The following is a 15,945-nucleotide window of genomic DNA, read 5'->3' on the forward strand; positions in this document are numbered from 1 at the left end:
AATGTCCGGGGTTACCCGAAGGTGAATCACTGTCACTGGCTTACAGTGCGAGGGGGCCTCATCTGTGTCCCCTGGGAGAGTTTTGCCCCAAACTACTGGCTGCTGGAAACACAAGTGCCCCGCTCTGGGCTCCGCAAGCCCTGCTCTTTCCATCTGCAGCATGACACCTTGCACCCCCCAGCCCATAGGCTCCCTAAGTGCAGAGCAGAGAGAACCTGGAGCTGAATCTATATAGATAGTTAGCCCCCCTTCACAACCCCAAGTTCTGCTCTGGCCCCAGGGCACAGGTCCTTCTAACCTGTCTATACGTCCCTGCTTTGTTAGACTCAAGTAGGGTGACCAGACAGCAAGTGTGAAAACTCAGGACGGGGGTGGGGGGTAATAGGAGCCTATAAAAGAAAAAGACTCAAAAATCAGGACTGTCCCTATAAAATCGGGACTTCTGGTCACCCTAGACTCCAGTGCCCTGTGCCTCGCCCTCTGGCTGCCCACAGTGCCCCCAGATGCACTGTTCGGGGAGCAGCTTCTCCAGTTCAACGCTCTCCTTAGCCCACAGCACTTAGACGTAGCTGTAGTAAAACCAAATGGAAGTTTATGTGACAAAGCTTCAGACAGATTCACACAGAGGCCAGGATAAGGACTGGAAACATGGTTACAGATAAAGAAAAAATGTCAAACGCCTGCTAGACCCTGCACTTATTACCACGTTCCTCTCCTGTCTGTTGTCTCCTTTCATAACCAGGCTGTGTCTTTAACTTCACTTCGCCCCGATGGTCCATCTATTCAGGGGCTTTTTCTTGGCTCTTTTGTGCTCTGTAAAGGCCAACGCCTGCACCTTGTCTAGAGGTGGGCTAGGCTAGGTGGAAAGATGTCAGTTATTCTCTCTTGGTTGTGTGAGTGCTGAGAACCCCCGGACCCCAGGTGACCAGTTTCACCTCTAGCAGCTTGGAACACAGCGTTCGACACAGTCACATAACTCTTCAGATATTTTTTGTACATCCGTCCCTCAATAACCAGGACAACCTGCGGGTTCTTAGCGTCCGGCAGAGACCACACCTGGTCCCCTTTGACGAAATAGCGTGAATATGGTGATCCTAGGAATACATGCTCATCCGGGTATGCCCAGGCAAGTCCCGGAGCAAAGACTCATAACTGTGTGCCCTGCCCCCCGCATCAGTTGCCACGTGGGGTACCTGGGTCACAACATATTACACGGTTCACCAATGCACTGATGGCTGCCCAGCAGACACATATGATGCTGAGGTCAGAGCTAAGGATTAGTGTTATAGCATGGTCACAATCGATGTGATATGTATGTGGTTACTGTACATGTTGGAGGTGTATGGGGCTTATTTAGAGAATGGCCTAGTCTGTCAAGGAAAGGTGTGAATGGAATGCCTGAGGTTACTCACACTCGTAACCACGTGTGTTCATTGTGTGCCTACGCATCCTAGTGTATGTAAAGAGCTGGGCAGTGTGTATGTGTGTTATTGTCCTCTCCGGGGTGGAGTTGGCACTTCTCAGATTTGTCTCATCTGCTGTCCCTTACTCACAGTGAATCTCCTTTAGCTCAGGGGAGGAGGCCTGTGCTTCCACAGTCAGAGAAGCTGATTTCTATTCCAGCTGCAGCCATGAAGTTACACGTAGAGCAAAGTGAAGGCTGCAAAACTCCTACATAGCAGTAATATCTTCAAGTCATTGCTGGGCTATTAAATGTCCGGCTAAATACAGACGGGGGCAAATTCTGCTCTGGGTTCTAAATCACTGTCCAGATGTAACTGAAAGTGGAATTTGGCCCAGTGTCTGCAATAGAGGCCAGTTAATTTTACCAGGAATTTCTTAAATCATTGGTTAAAGTAAATAACTGTAATCGTGACTAGCCCATTTCTCTCTCTGGGTATGTGCACACCCTTTGATTGGATTAGCTCCGCCTATGGACGTTATCAGCAAGAGAAATTTCCACGCCAGCCCTTATCCATCCTAGTGGGTCCTGGCCATGGTTTGTCTCATCCCCTATAAAAAAATCATCTTCAAAGACTGTAAGGAGAACAGTGAATCTGTGTTGCAAAGAGAGAGAGCCTGGCACCTATTTATCTGCAGCTGAATTTCAGCTTGTAATGTCGCCCCAGATAAAGAAAAGACACCAAGGTCCCGGGACCGAATAAGGGGCTTCTCTGAGGGCTTTGGGTTTCATCTGGTTGTTTGTCGGCGATTAGGGAGGGATGAGTGTTGGTGCCTAGGTGGCCAGGCAGCAGCCAATCTGCATACAACTGGTTTATGACACCCTAAACAAATCGATAACAGTAAACTGCCCACGGTCGGTTCTTGCCTCAGCCACTGGTCCTTGGGTTAATTACAATGTAGTTCAGCCAATGCAGACAGGGCTGGCAGGGCCGTTGTGTGTGTTGGAAGTGGGCTGGCTCCTGCATGCAGATGTCCCCTGCTTGGGTGGTATAAACTTAGGGAGTGGAGGCTGCTTCCTTGGCAGGTTCTGAAAGCTTCTGGAGGAAGAAGGAGAACACACATGACCATGTGCTTGAAATATTCCCTGCACGACAGACCAGGTAAGAGACAACGCAACATTTCCCTCTCTTTGTCTATCTGCTGCTGGACACGCATAACTGGGCAATATTAGGGCTCTACAGTAACTTACAACTTCAGCATAGCAGTCTAGCCCGACGAAGGAACTGGGGACATTTCAAAACTCTTGGGACAGTTCCTAGATTTATTTTGAAAGTCACTGCAGAACCAGATGGGCTGTGGCAGAGTTTACTCCAAGAGTCTGATGAGCCGTTAAATCTGTTCATGTTATATCATGTTGCCCGTGTGGAACAGCAGTGCGGTATAGTGGTCTGAGCACAGGGCTCCTAGATTCTAATCCTGACTTTGTCACTGGCTTCCCATGTGACCTTGGATGAGTCTTTCCCCTCTGTGCCGTGCCTCAGTTTCTCCATCTATAAAATATGGATGCTGCTGCTGACCCAACCCACCTGGGTGCAGGGTTGGGAGGGTTAATTAGGCAGTTGTTTGACAAACCCAAAGTGCTAGGGATTATGAAATGCATTGAAGAGGTATTTCTTAGGGCATGGAGTAGTCTCCACTTGATTGAAATATGTGTGTGTGTGTGTGTGTAGCCCAATTTGTAATACACATACATGCACTCTGTGCACACAGTACACACGAGACAGACCCGCACACAGCACATGCCCCCATGCATTCTGCATACACAGCTACATTCTGTACATGCAGCGTTCCCCTCTCCGTACACATCGAGTCCTCACACCCACCAGAGCGTGTCCACATGCGCAAGTGTCAGTGGTCTAATGTGAATTGGTTTTTGAACTGATCTGAATTAAAGCAGTTCAGAAGGGGGTGTGGTAGGGTGACCATATTTCCCAAAGGGAAAATGGGACATTGCCCAAGCCCCGCCGTTCACTCCCTATGTGGCTGGCCTGAGCCACCTGGCATCACTGCTTGGCCAGGCCCCACCGCGCGGGACTGGCGTTGCCGCTCACTCACCCCTCCAAACGTTCCTCCCCGCCCCACTCATTTTGGCAAAACTGGGTATTTGTCCCATTTGCTCTTGATAACTGATGATCAGTTGGCAAGAGTAAATGGGACAAATGCCCGGTTTTGCAAAAAAAAACCCAGGACCCCCGGGACAGGGCATAAGAATGGGATGCTTGTCTTTCGTAGGAGTGGGTTATTGTGGTTAAGCGTTGACCTGTTCCAAACTGATTTGGCTTAAACTGTAAGAGAGGAAGAGTGGTCCAGCGGCGAAGGAGTTGGGGGCCCTGGGTTCTATTCCCCGCTCTGTCACAGACTTCCTGTATGACCTTGGGCAAGTCACTTCGTCTCTGTGTGTGTCAGTCCCTCATCTATAGCACTGCCCCCTGCTCATCTGCATGGGAATAGGCCCATCAAAGTACCGCCCCGAGTGAGCCATTCTTGTACTGAAACAAGAGTCTCGTCCACCAGTTCATAGGCGTCGGCTTCTTCCGGGCCCCCGGGTGCTCAGCCCCCCCTTCCCCGCCCCGTCCCAGGCCCCACCCCCACCGGTAGCCTTCCCCAAGTACACATTCCTGCCCCGCCCCAGGCCCTGACCCCACCCTTTCTTCCAAGCCCCCACCCACGCCTGGCCTCTTCCCACCCAGTTCTGCCCCCTCCCCCGAGTGTGCCCCCTCCCTGCTCTTCCCCCTCCCCCAGCGCCTCCTACCTGCAGTGCGGTGGAACAGCTGATCGTCGTGGGTGGGAGGCGCTGGGAGGGAGGGAGATAAGTTGACCAGCAGGGCTCGGGGGGAGGGGAGAAGCTGGCTGCCAGTGGGTGCTGAGCCACCCTGCAACACAAGTGGACTAGAGGTTAGAGCAGGAGGGGCCCCTTAAATTGATTCAGGGAGGAGAGGATAGTTGAGTGGCTTTCTAATGCCCCAGCCCTGGGGAGGTTAGCTGCAGTGGGGATTGAACCTGAAACCTCAGGGTCCTCTGCTGTTCGAGCTAAAGAGCCCAGCTCTGGTTAGTCAAAGGCCGCACAGTCTGATAGGCCTCTCTAGGATCCAGCCTCTTGTGGGGCACAGAGAGCACAGGATGTCAGCGTGGGTTACAGTTAGAAGAGGGTTACTACGTTAGGGAGGGAAAGCTGGACTCCGGGTTCCTATCCCTAGCTTTGGGAGGGAGCAGGGACTAAAGGTTAGAGCCAGGGGACTGGGATTTGGGACTTTGCTGCCGACTCCCTGTGTGATCCTGAGTGATAACTGGGGCCGAGTAGGGCTGGGGGAACATGGATAAAAATTCAGCAAGTGTCACAAGAACAACACAGGTTGGTGGGAAACGGTGCAAAAAGGGAGACGGAAAGACTGGATTAGTCTAACTAAAAAGGCCTCCTGTTATAATTCAGGGACAGGGTTAGAGTCATGCTGGGGGAACCAGAGAAAGTATGGGACTGGAAATCAATGGAGCAAACTTGGGGTGCTAAAAATTAGGCCTAATTAGCTGACAAAATAACGAGGGGATAGGGCTATTCTCCATCGCTCCCACTTGGGGTCCTTACAAGAAATGACTATTCTAGAAAAATTGGGAAGCAAATGCAACAATTGCTGACTGGCCGAAGGGGAATGCGCGTGCTTCCCATATCACAGCTGCTGCCCCAGCATCTCCTGGGACCCCTGCGTCCACTGTGGCTCCACTGGGCCTGTGTCGTCCTGATCCTGAGAGACGTCCTCATCGGGCAGGGCCAGAGAGAGGGACCCAGTCGACATCGCCATTTCCAGTGGCTCTGGCTGAATCTCGAACCCCCCCTGGGATGTGTGACTTTGGCCTCGTCTGCACTACAGTCTGACATGGGTAGAACTACGGTGCTCTGGGCTGTGAAAAAGCCGCGCCCCTGAGTGATGTAATTGCACTGACCTAACCCCGTGCAGACAACACTAGGTTGGTGGGAGAGCTTCTCCTGCAGACATAGCTCCTGCCTCTCGGGGAGGTGGATTCACTGCGCCGACAGGAGACCCTCTCCTGTTGGCGTAGGAGCATCTCCACTAAAACGCTACAGCAGTGCAGCTGGACCAGTGCAACTGGGGCACTATACGTGAGACAAGCCCTTTGTCATGTCCTTTTCCTCCGCTACTTTCGTTTTTCTCTTTCCTTTTGCCTTCAGTCTAACAAAGGGTGGGCTTAGCCGGCCAAGACTGTACATTGTGCAATACTGCTGTGAGCCCATGAACAGAAAAAGGCAGCTAAAAGCAACGTCCTAAGCAGCCCGACCCTGGGACTAGTTTGCCAGGTCTCGGAGGGGCTGATAGGGCCGTGTGCCATTCCTGTGTTTTTCCATCAGTGAGCTGGCTGCAAGGGAAAGTCGGCACCAGAGACAGAAACTGCTTGGCGGTTCTTTTCTCTCCCTTCTTGTGTGTGTTTGTCTTTCCAGGAAATGGTGTCGGACTTTAACAACAGCACCCATAACCCCACCTCCAGCCCATCTCAACTAACTTTTCCCCTTTTTCCCAAAAGGCACATTATTTATTGTCAGATCTAAGAGCTTGTCAGACCAGGGGGTTTTCCCTTCTAAAGGCTTTCTATAGCTAATGGCAAAGGACAAGGGACGTGGTTACAACAAAAGGCTGACTCCACACTGTTTACATTTCCAACGCTTTCCTGTTTTCTGTATCTTTAATAGAAGGTTGCAGAGCTATTCAGTGGTGTGTTTACCATGGTACAAAGCAGGCGAGATCTCTGCCTACCAAACCCTGATCCTTGGTCTAAACAGTTTAATGTTGGGCAGCGAGAGGGTCGCGTTGACACCTTTGCCTCCTTGGGCCCATTTATTCCACTGAAATTAATACAATGGAAGGTCACTTCACTTCTGTGCCTCGGTTTCCCTCTCTGTAGTGGGACAATACGGACTTCCCAAAGGGTCGGTAACTACTGGTAATGAAGGAATGTTTATTTGGAGTTTGGAGGGAGGATGCCTCAGTCTTATTCTGTTTGCACCTCTTCCAGAGCATTGAGATTTGTTCTAACTAGGGTGACCAGATGTCCCGATTTTATAGGGACAGTCCCGATTTTTGGGTCTTTTTCTTATATAGGCTCCTATTACCCCCCAGCCCCGTCCCGATTTTTCACATTTGCTGTCTGGTCACCCTAGTTACAATGCAGGGCATTGTCACAAAAGCAAAGGTGCCTCTGGTCTGGTTTGTTTTTCACTTGCACAGGTCAGCTGCTCCAACTTCCTCCCGCGGAAGCTGAAACGGCTGACATCTCATCTCCTTCCTCATCAATTTCCTCCTGTAATTTGATTCTTTTCCCCTCCTCTAGATCTGGAGAACTGCTGGTGTCTGGTTGGAAAACGAGAAAACAGGGGATCCCCCATGCGCCCAACCTTCCTTGTAGACTGTTCCAGCGGGAGAAAGGAACTGCTGAATGCACGGCCTGACAGCAAACTGTACGGGCGTCCTCGCAGCCACTTCCCCTGCAGACTCAGGATGGAGACTTATGTGATATTCTGCTGTGACGTGTCCGGTTATGACCACCAGATTGTCCACAGCAAAGGAAGCGAGGAGGGCGTGTCCTGTGCTCCAGCCCGAGTCTCGGCTTCATCACAGCTGGGCACTGGAGCTTCTGTGGAGGCACCTGAGTCCTTCAGGAACAAGGCTCCTGTCTCTATGCACCAGCAATGCCACGTTAGGAGTTGTGCTAAGAGTAATGCTGCAGCTGGGGGGTCTGATTCCAGGACCCTGCAGCACTCTGCTTGGTGCACAGTCAAACACTTTCTGGAGGGCTTAGCCAGGTGTGTCTTTGGGCAAACTGATTGGGAGTATCCAGGCAACGGGTACAAGGAAACACTCTTATTTAATGCAATGTATAATTGACCTGCAGAACTCACCCCTGTGGGATGTTATTGAGGCTAATATCATGGTAAAATTTAAGAATGGCTCAGGCCCTTCTACAAGACAGGGGTCTATTAGTCCTCCTGCTTTGTAAACTAATCGCCGGCTGACAATAGGAATAAACATCCCTCCCAGGTGATGGCTTGGATTAGATGGCCAGTGCTTTGCCCCAGGTCAGCAGTTCTTGTGTTACTGGCAAATGCAGAAATGTGAATTCTTGCTCCGGCCAGTAGAACAATGGGTATGTTTATGTCTTTGTTCCTAAAGGATCCCCAAACATCTGACAAACTAGAGATATTATAGAAGTCACCCAGCACTGAAATGCAGTCACCTCTGGGGAGAAACATGGCTTAACTGTCCACAGCAACACTGTAGCAAATACTTTCAGGCAAGAGGGAAAGTGCATAAAGGGAGAGGCTGGATTCTGGATTCCATAGGGAGAGGTTGGATTACACATGCTCCAAATGTTCTTTCCTGGGTGGAAAGTAGTTTAGAAGTGCTATTATTATTGGACAGGTAAGCCCTGCTCCCACTGCTGCTGGACCCATGACACTTGCCTGGTTGGGAACTGTTTAAATCTTGCTTTTCTCTAGGGATGCGTTGGGTGGCTGATAGTTTGGAGGTGACTTGGCTTTGAGGCCACCTATCACATCAGGTCCACTGAGGTGTCTGCCTGTCTAATTCAGGTAACACAGAGGCCAGGTGGGAACAGAGTCCAGTCAAACTGGGGGAGGAGAGAGGTGACCCAGTGGGGCCGAGGGAGAAGCTATGTGTGGGGAGAATGGTATATTGAGGACTGTATTGGAATTGTAAGCTATCACTTTAAGAGAATTTGTGTGGATGGGGGGAGAAGGAAGGGGGTGTTCCTGGTGCTGCTTGCAGGCTAGAGGGCTCTGTAGGGAAGTGTGTGATCAGACTCAGTCTGGAACAAGGTGGGATGAGTTGTGCCTCGCTACCTTAGGGAGCAGCCTGCTTCGTCTCCCTCTGATTTAGGTTACTGTGTGTTATTGCTCTGGATTCTAAGAATAAAAGTAGTGTTTCATATTGATTGACTTTCTCTAACTTCTCTGGGGGTGTATCGTGAACATAACAGAGAGGGAGAGACGAAGGGGTTGTGCTTTCTCCATTTTAGGATGGACTCTCACCTGGGGGAATCTGGAAAGGTCGCACTTCCATCTTCCATCGCCCAGCTGGGGGAAGGTTGGATTGTTATATAATGGCTGGTTTTGAACTGCGTGCTGCTGTAGCCATGTGGACATCTTGCTGGAGGCATCTTGGCTGCTATCATGGAAACACTACAGCTGCTAATGTATAGCACCAAATCTAACTAATGAGATATGCACAGAGCTCGTGAAGCACACCCAGGCTGAGGCTCTCCCCACGCTACCCCAGACAGAGCCTAGGAGAACAGAAGAGCAGCAGCTGGGAGGTCAGTTGTGTTCCAGCTCTGGCGGCAGACAGGGAGAAGCAAGTTTGAGAGCTGAGAACCCCTCATCAGGAACTCCTGTCTCCAGCCACGCCAAGGGGCTGGTAGCTCGAGTGCCTAAGAGATGTTGTGTCACATGGGGTGAAGGAACTCGCCCCAGGCCTTTCACAGCTGGTTAAAGCAGCATGTAAAGATAACGGGCCAGATTCTTGGGTTCCTGATGGACCGAACTGGTCTTTGGCTGGCCCCAGAACATGGGCAGTGTGAAGGTGGCATACAGGAACTTTGCCAACCGCCCATCTTGGGTTGTGCACCAGGTGGAGTTCAGTAGGACTCAAGCATCTGTACCTGACTCCAGAGAGGGTTGGCAAGACCCTACCCAGAAGCCCCCCCCCCTTGATATCTAAGTTTGATCATGACCCAGCCATCTAGGGTGTTTCACACAAATAAAGTTTGACTTATTATATCTGTGGGACACAATCCTATGGACTGTGTCCCAGTGCTGACATAGGGGACAAAGTGAGCCCCATCGAGCCCTTGATATGCTATGTTGAGCACCATGTGTAAGCTAGGGTGTCCCCTAAAATGAGGGACAGGCAGGTGGTCAACCTAGGAGCAGCCCAGTCTTGGCCTACCCTAAATCATCAATGCACCTAGGGCTGAGCCTTGCACAGCAGCTGCCCGGGCTGTACCCGGTGTGTGTGGAGTAAGGGATTTGCTGTCAGCCTAGCATTCTCCACCAGCATTAGTGTGGCTTGGTGCAAAGAGCCTGGTTCTGCCTCTGGCCTGCTGGTTGACCTTGGGCAAGGCACGTCACCTCTCTGTGCCTCAGTTTCCCCAAAGGGCTTTGAGATCTGCTGATGAAAAGGGATGTGTTAGGGATTCACAGTCAGATGGTCTATTTTTTCCTGACATGGGCATGCGCAGCCAGTTGGATGCCACTAGGCGTCACTGTTTTACCAGCCATGGAGGTTGACTCCGTTGCTCTTGGTGGTTCTTTGCCTTTCCCAGCCTGGACTGCAGTTGGCAAGAGGCAACTGTGACTTGATTGCGGATCGGCCCTGGTGGTTGCTCTGTCCCAGAAACCCAGCCTGAGCCTGCAGCCATGCACTAACAGGAACACCCAAGGGACTCAGGCGCTAGCCACATAAATGGAGGAGCTGCATACGGGGAAGGATATGCACAAGCATCTGCTCCAGAAACACAGCCCTCTGCTGGGGATGCTAAAGTAGCTCTTGCCGGTAACCGGGCTTATGCCAGGAGGTGCCCAGCTTTGCAGGAGACAGCAAGGGCTGCACCTGGGTGGCATGAAATGGAGCTGATTGCACTCTCCCTCACCTACCACATGGTCTGGAGAGCTACTGAGAGAGGCCAGCTCCCAGACTGGCTGGAATGGTGCATCCTGGGAGCTGTAGTCTGTAGCTTGCACCTTCAGATTAAAGGGCTGTGGGCCCCATTTTAGCTCTGTGTAGCAGGGACTGCCTTTGCATGTGTACAGCGCCTAACACAACGGGGGCCACGATCCTGTACTGGAGCCTCTTGGCACTGCCCCAAGGAAGCTATTAAATATTAATCGCCACACTGGGCCGCATTTGGCCTGCGAGCCTCATTGTGCCCCCACTGTCATACCTGGACCAAAGGGCCCCTGGGTTGACGTCATTTTGATCTACTCTTTTAATGAATTGAAGATCCACCGGCCTGGCTCCCCCAGCTTTTGCCTCTCCCCACTGCGGTCCTAAGACATGCTTCATTTTCTTGGCTACATCTGTACTGTCATCCCATCCTGTTCCCCCACTCGTCAAGTGCTGGTTCCCCCTTCCCAGAGCAGGGAGGACACAGCGACCTCTGAGCTAATCACAGAGCTTCACAAACACAACACCAGGCCTGCCAGGCTTGTGGTAACTATAAACAGCCTCCACCCAGAACAAAATACAGGCACCTGGCACTGTTTATATACACAGTTCCATGATAATCCAGCCATTCCTCACCCCCTGGAGTCAGTCCAAAGCCTTATGCAAGCACCTTGCACTTCCTCTTTTCAGATGCTGTTGCTCTGGAGGGGATGATGTTCTGGGGAGCTTACAGGAGCTCTCTGCAGCCCCCTTAGAAGAGCAAAAGACAATTAGCTTCGTGAACAGAAGGCTGGAGCTCCCAGAGGGGTCCTGCTGACTCTGGAACCAAGATCAGGAGAACATCCTCCAGGAACTGGCTGTGTTGGAAAGGACCAGGAGCCAGTGTCTGCTCCCTGTACAGTCACTCCTGATCTACTCTGGTGTAGGATTTGCCTTGATGTCAATGGACCAGGCCCCAAAGCTCTACCTGCTCCATATCCTGCCTTCCCCCAAATGCAAACTCATTGGAGTGGCCCATAAAATCCTGCCCGGGCCAGACTCCTTAACTAGCACTGATTTGCCAGGGCTGTTTTTCGGGGAGGGGTCAGTATAGTCTCTGCAGCTCAAACCCTGCGGTGTGGTGTAGGCCGAGACGGCAGCATCAGACATGAGCGTTAAACTAACGAGCTGAACGTCTCCCATGGCTGATGATCATGTCCTACTCCTTCCCATTCCTGCCCACGCTTTCCCTCTGTTGTACACGACACCTGTTTGTTTCTTTGTGTCCAATCACCAACCCACCCATCCTATCCCCTGTATCCATCCACGCACTTTCCTGCCCCGACGATTCCAGACTGGGTGCAGCTCTCAGACCCTGGAGAGAGCCAACGGGACCTTGAGGTTATAACGTCAGGGCAGCCCTTTCTGGGCATAAATTTGCTTACGCTGCAAATTCTTACTCCAGGGCTGATTCTGCCCCCAGGCGAATAACCCAGGGACCTTGGCAACACACTATCAGAGCGGCTCTGGAACGCTGGCCTTTCCCAATCCAGATCCCAAAGTCACCTTCACTAATATCTTGATCGCCCTGGATGTACTCTGCTGCTGGGGAGTGACAGGAGAGATCAGGAATCAGAGGAATTTTCCATTTGCCTGAGGGCTTAGTGCTGGTGACTGGAAATTTAAGTCGTCCATTTAACCCCAGGGCAGACTTCCTCCTGTGCAGTTTTGCGGGAGTACTTTCTGGCATTCAGCCATTGAGTGCCCAAGCCCGTGCAGCCAAGCCAGAGCTCAGGACCTCAGAGTGACTGACTAGATGGCCAAGGGAGTGGTCGGGGGCGATCAGGATTTTTCCCTTCCATGTGGCTGATTCCAGGAGAGCCCAGGCTGGCAAGGACTAAAAGTAGCCACTGTCTGAGGTGTATCCACATGGCAAATCTCTTGCAATGTTCTTTGGGTTGTTTGGAGCACCCTGAGATGACACAGCATGGCAGGAGACCTCATGGTATGTTACAGGCTTGTGCAAACACACACATGTATGCAGGCACACACACACAAACTCACTCGCACTGCAGCAGACAGTACCTCAGCTGGGCCTAGTGTAAATTACAAGTGAAACTAATGCAAAGCACTGGGACATACTCTGCTCTCTCACTTTGCGGGGGGGGGGGGGGGGGGGGATTGGATACAGCTTTCTGCTATAGCCACTGCTATTGGTACGGTAGGTGCTGTTCAGATGATCCAGTGGGTGCCCCCTTATAGGGGGATTGTGCTCAGGGAGCCCCCCACGCCAGGTGTGGAGAGGGAGGAGCCCATGTGCTGAAGCGCGTCCCAGAGCTGAGCCGGGCACAATCGCGCAGCACACGCAGCAGGAGCCCTACTCAGGCCTCTGTCTCTGCTGCCCCTGTGACCTTTCGCACGGGACGCCCGAACCTGCTCTGCCGGCCCCGCTCAGCGGGCTGGTTGTGAGACTGAAGCCCAGGCTGAAATGACTCAGGCAGCTGGGACTGCGATAAACGCCCGTCTCCGTGCGGCTGGTTGACCTTCTGGGAGGCTGGCTGCCGGCGAAGGCCGATTTGCGCAGGGGAAAGGTGGAACAGAAGGCTGATGTTCTAGGGGGTATTGAGGGAGACGCCACCCCCTGAATTCACCTTCGCAAGCAACAGGGGGCTGATTCTGCTCCTGCTCCCGTTCTACACCAGTGTGCCCCTGCTGACTCCAGTGCGTCACTCCTGATTTACCGCTGTGTAAGCGAGGTGAGGGTCAGGCCCCGTCTGCCTCGCTGCAGGGGCTCGCTGAAGGCGGGGACGCTCGGTCCTGGAACACAGTAGCTGCCGAATTGCAACGGCAGAGTCCTGTCTGAACTGCACTCAGCCAGCCAAGGATCAAGAAGCTGTTTGCTGTCTCGTAGGCTCGTGCCTGGCTGGAATCCAGGTGGCTTTTCAGGCTGGGAATTGAGGCTGACAGAGGCCAGGACGGCTGGGTCCCTGCTGGGGGTGGCGGGAAGAGAGACCCGGGGAACATGCAGCAGGAGGCAGAGGCTCTGGGCCTGACTTTAAGCTGCTAGCTCAGAGAGTGAGAAGGGCAGAGGAAGGTCAGGGCAGGACTGAAGGGCTGTGCTAAAGTTGATGGAGTCGCCCTGATTTCCACCCGCTGAGGATCTGGCCCAGAGCGTGAGAGTGAAAGGCAGAGTGAGGGAGTGGGATGGAGGAAGCAGGAAAGAGCCAGAAGGAGACACTGACTGTCGCTGCAGCTGGCAGCGGTGTGTGACCGGGCAACAGGGTGTGGGGCAGTCCTGTATGCAGCACTGGGTGACCTCCGGTCAGCAAGCCAAGAATAGCTCGATGGCCAGGTAGGCCATGGGGTGCAGTTCTGGGAAGGCATTAGAGGACCAGCAGCCCTTGAATGTTGTGTCCAAGTGCTACACTTAGATGTCTGCCCTACATACCGACCTTGCCAGCTGACTCAGAATTGCAGGGGTTTGGTGTCTGGATGCAGCGGTGAGTTATCGGCAAGACTCAAGCCCTAACTCAGAGGTGAGAACGCTAGTGCAGGCTAAGTGAGCCGTAGCTCACGGAAGCTCATGCTCAAATAAATTGGTTAGTCTCTAAGGTGCCACAAGTCCTCCTTTTCTTTTTGCGAATACAGACTAACACGGCTGCTACTCTGAAACCTCTCAGAGAATAAGACGGACCCTGATAGACTCAACAGGACTGACGGGCAGAGGTGTGTGGGGAGCCCAAGAGAGTCGTCACAGGGGGCGCTGTAGGTCAGCGTAGAGGAAAAGTAGCTGAGCTCTGGCTGGTGGGGAGCCAGGCCCAGAGTGGCCTGGGGCTGCAGGTAAGGAAGATGGGGCACCAGCCGAGCCGTGGAGGGTCCCGGGGGATGCGGGTTAGCAGTCCAAGCCTTTGGCCCAGCCCTATATGGGATCTGTCACTTGCTTGACTCCAGCGTTGTTAACTCTTCCCTTTCACGAGCCCTAAAGTTCACCAGCTCTGCTCATGAAACGAGCAAAGCAAAACCAGCTGCTTAAGAAAACGCTGTTTGTTGCTTTTTGGAGCTGCGCTGGGGACTACGAGCCAGGCCAGTTCGGATGGTGAGCAAGGAGTGCTGGGGACAAATGCCCCGGCTGGATTCTGATCTCAGCCAGCCCAGGGTAAATCAGGAGCAGCATCAGTATGAAACTGGCATCAGTGAGATCAGAATCAGGCCCCATGTGTCCAGGGTGCTGGGCAAACAGTGTCACTTTCTAATTTTAAACCCCACAAGTGGAAATGAAGATAAAACAAAACAGGGCTGCCAGGGATCCAACTTCACCCTTTAAAGAGCTGACAAAAGTCCCGGCAGTCTCCCGAAATGGGTGTGTTCTGGCTGCTGGTCTGACACACAGAGGTCACCTTGCCTGCCTGTTGTCAGCTCCGGGAACTCACGGGGAGCAAACTCAGAACTCTGTCTCCCTCAAGATCCTGGAGAGACTCGCTAATCCCTGCAAAGTGAATCTGGATCCAAATACCCCCAGCAGCTGGGGAAGTTTGGATCCAGGTTTTGGTTTCATGTCATTATTGAAGGACAAGGTTTGGCTCTGGATAATAAATAGAGATAGGGATTGTGAAGAGCCCCACCGAATCTGGATCCAACCCTCTCCCTCCCAGGTGCTAGTGACCCAAAGCTCTTGTTAGCTGATGGCTGTTTGGTGACCTATGAGAATGAGTTTCATTGGTCCCAGGTCCAGTCTGTCCTGGGGATTTCAGCCATCCATGGCCAGCCCCTAATGCACACAGACAAAGCTGCTGCCTGCTTCAGGTTGCACTGATGCTGTTAGCTCTGCTTGAAACCAGTTTGGCCTGTTTACACTTGGGCTTCGAGTAGTGGCTGACCTCTTGGCTGCCACACCAGGGAGGTTCGGGAACCTCCACAGCTAAAAGCATGAACTGCTACAGCTTGAGCTAAAATTCCCTAGCTGGGGCTGTAACAGACTCACCAGTGGGTTACATTTGCACTGGTGCAGCTATACCGGGAGCTGAAATTGCAGAAAAGCCCCTGTGTAGACAAGGCCTGAGTTAGAGCGAGGCAGGGTGTGTGTGTGTGAGAAAATCTGGTCTCCAGCCACTTGCTGAATGCAAATCCGGGTTTGAATGCAGCCAGTTCACCACCCTGTATTACCCACAGCTTGCCAACCTTCGCATGCCTGGCGCTGAGTTCGGAGGACTGTTTGCAAACAGAGAACTTTGCACCCAGAGCTGAGATTCAATTAATCAGGAAACTCACTTCGTTTTGGGTGGAAGCAGTTTGTAAAAAAACAGCTCATGCAATCAGAGAATAGGAACAATATTGCTTGACTCAGGTGACCAATCACAAAGCTTGCCTGGTTCTTGTCCTACTGTACAGGTATCCACCTCACAAAATGCACCCTGCAGTTGGCACCGACTGGCCCTGTTTGCCCACGGTCTTAGTAAAAAGAGGCCAAGGACTGAATGGGCCATAAACACCGAACTCCCCCTGAGCGGTAGAAGGGGTCCCTCCAGTGCAGGACTGGCTGGGCAGGCTGCGTGGGAAGCCGGCTTTGCTCTGTGGTTACGCAGAGATAGGCATTGCTGTGAGCACCACCAAACTCACTGCACTTGTGACTGAAACCAGAGAGAGGCCCAGCTCCCAGCACTGAGGCTAATGACCCCTCTAGCCCCCTCCGCTCCCGACGGGGGTGTTGAGTTCCCCCCTCACTAGCTGCCTGCGGGTAAAATTCCCCAGGTCATAAGGCAGAGTGAGCTGTCTGCCCTGGCAGCGGGCCGTGCCTTGCGCTCCCTCGGAGTGG

Source organism: Chelonia mydas, chromosome 18, assembly GCF_015237465.2.
Source record: "Chelonia mydas isolate rCheMyd1 chromosome 18, rCheMyd1.pri.v2, whole genome shotgun sequence".
Classification (NCBI taxonomy): domain Eukaryota; kingdom Metazoa; phylum Chordata; order Testudines; family Cheloniidae; genus Chelonia; species Chelonia mydas.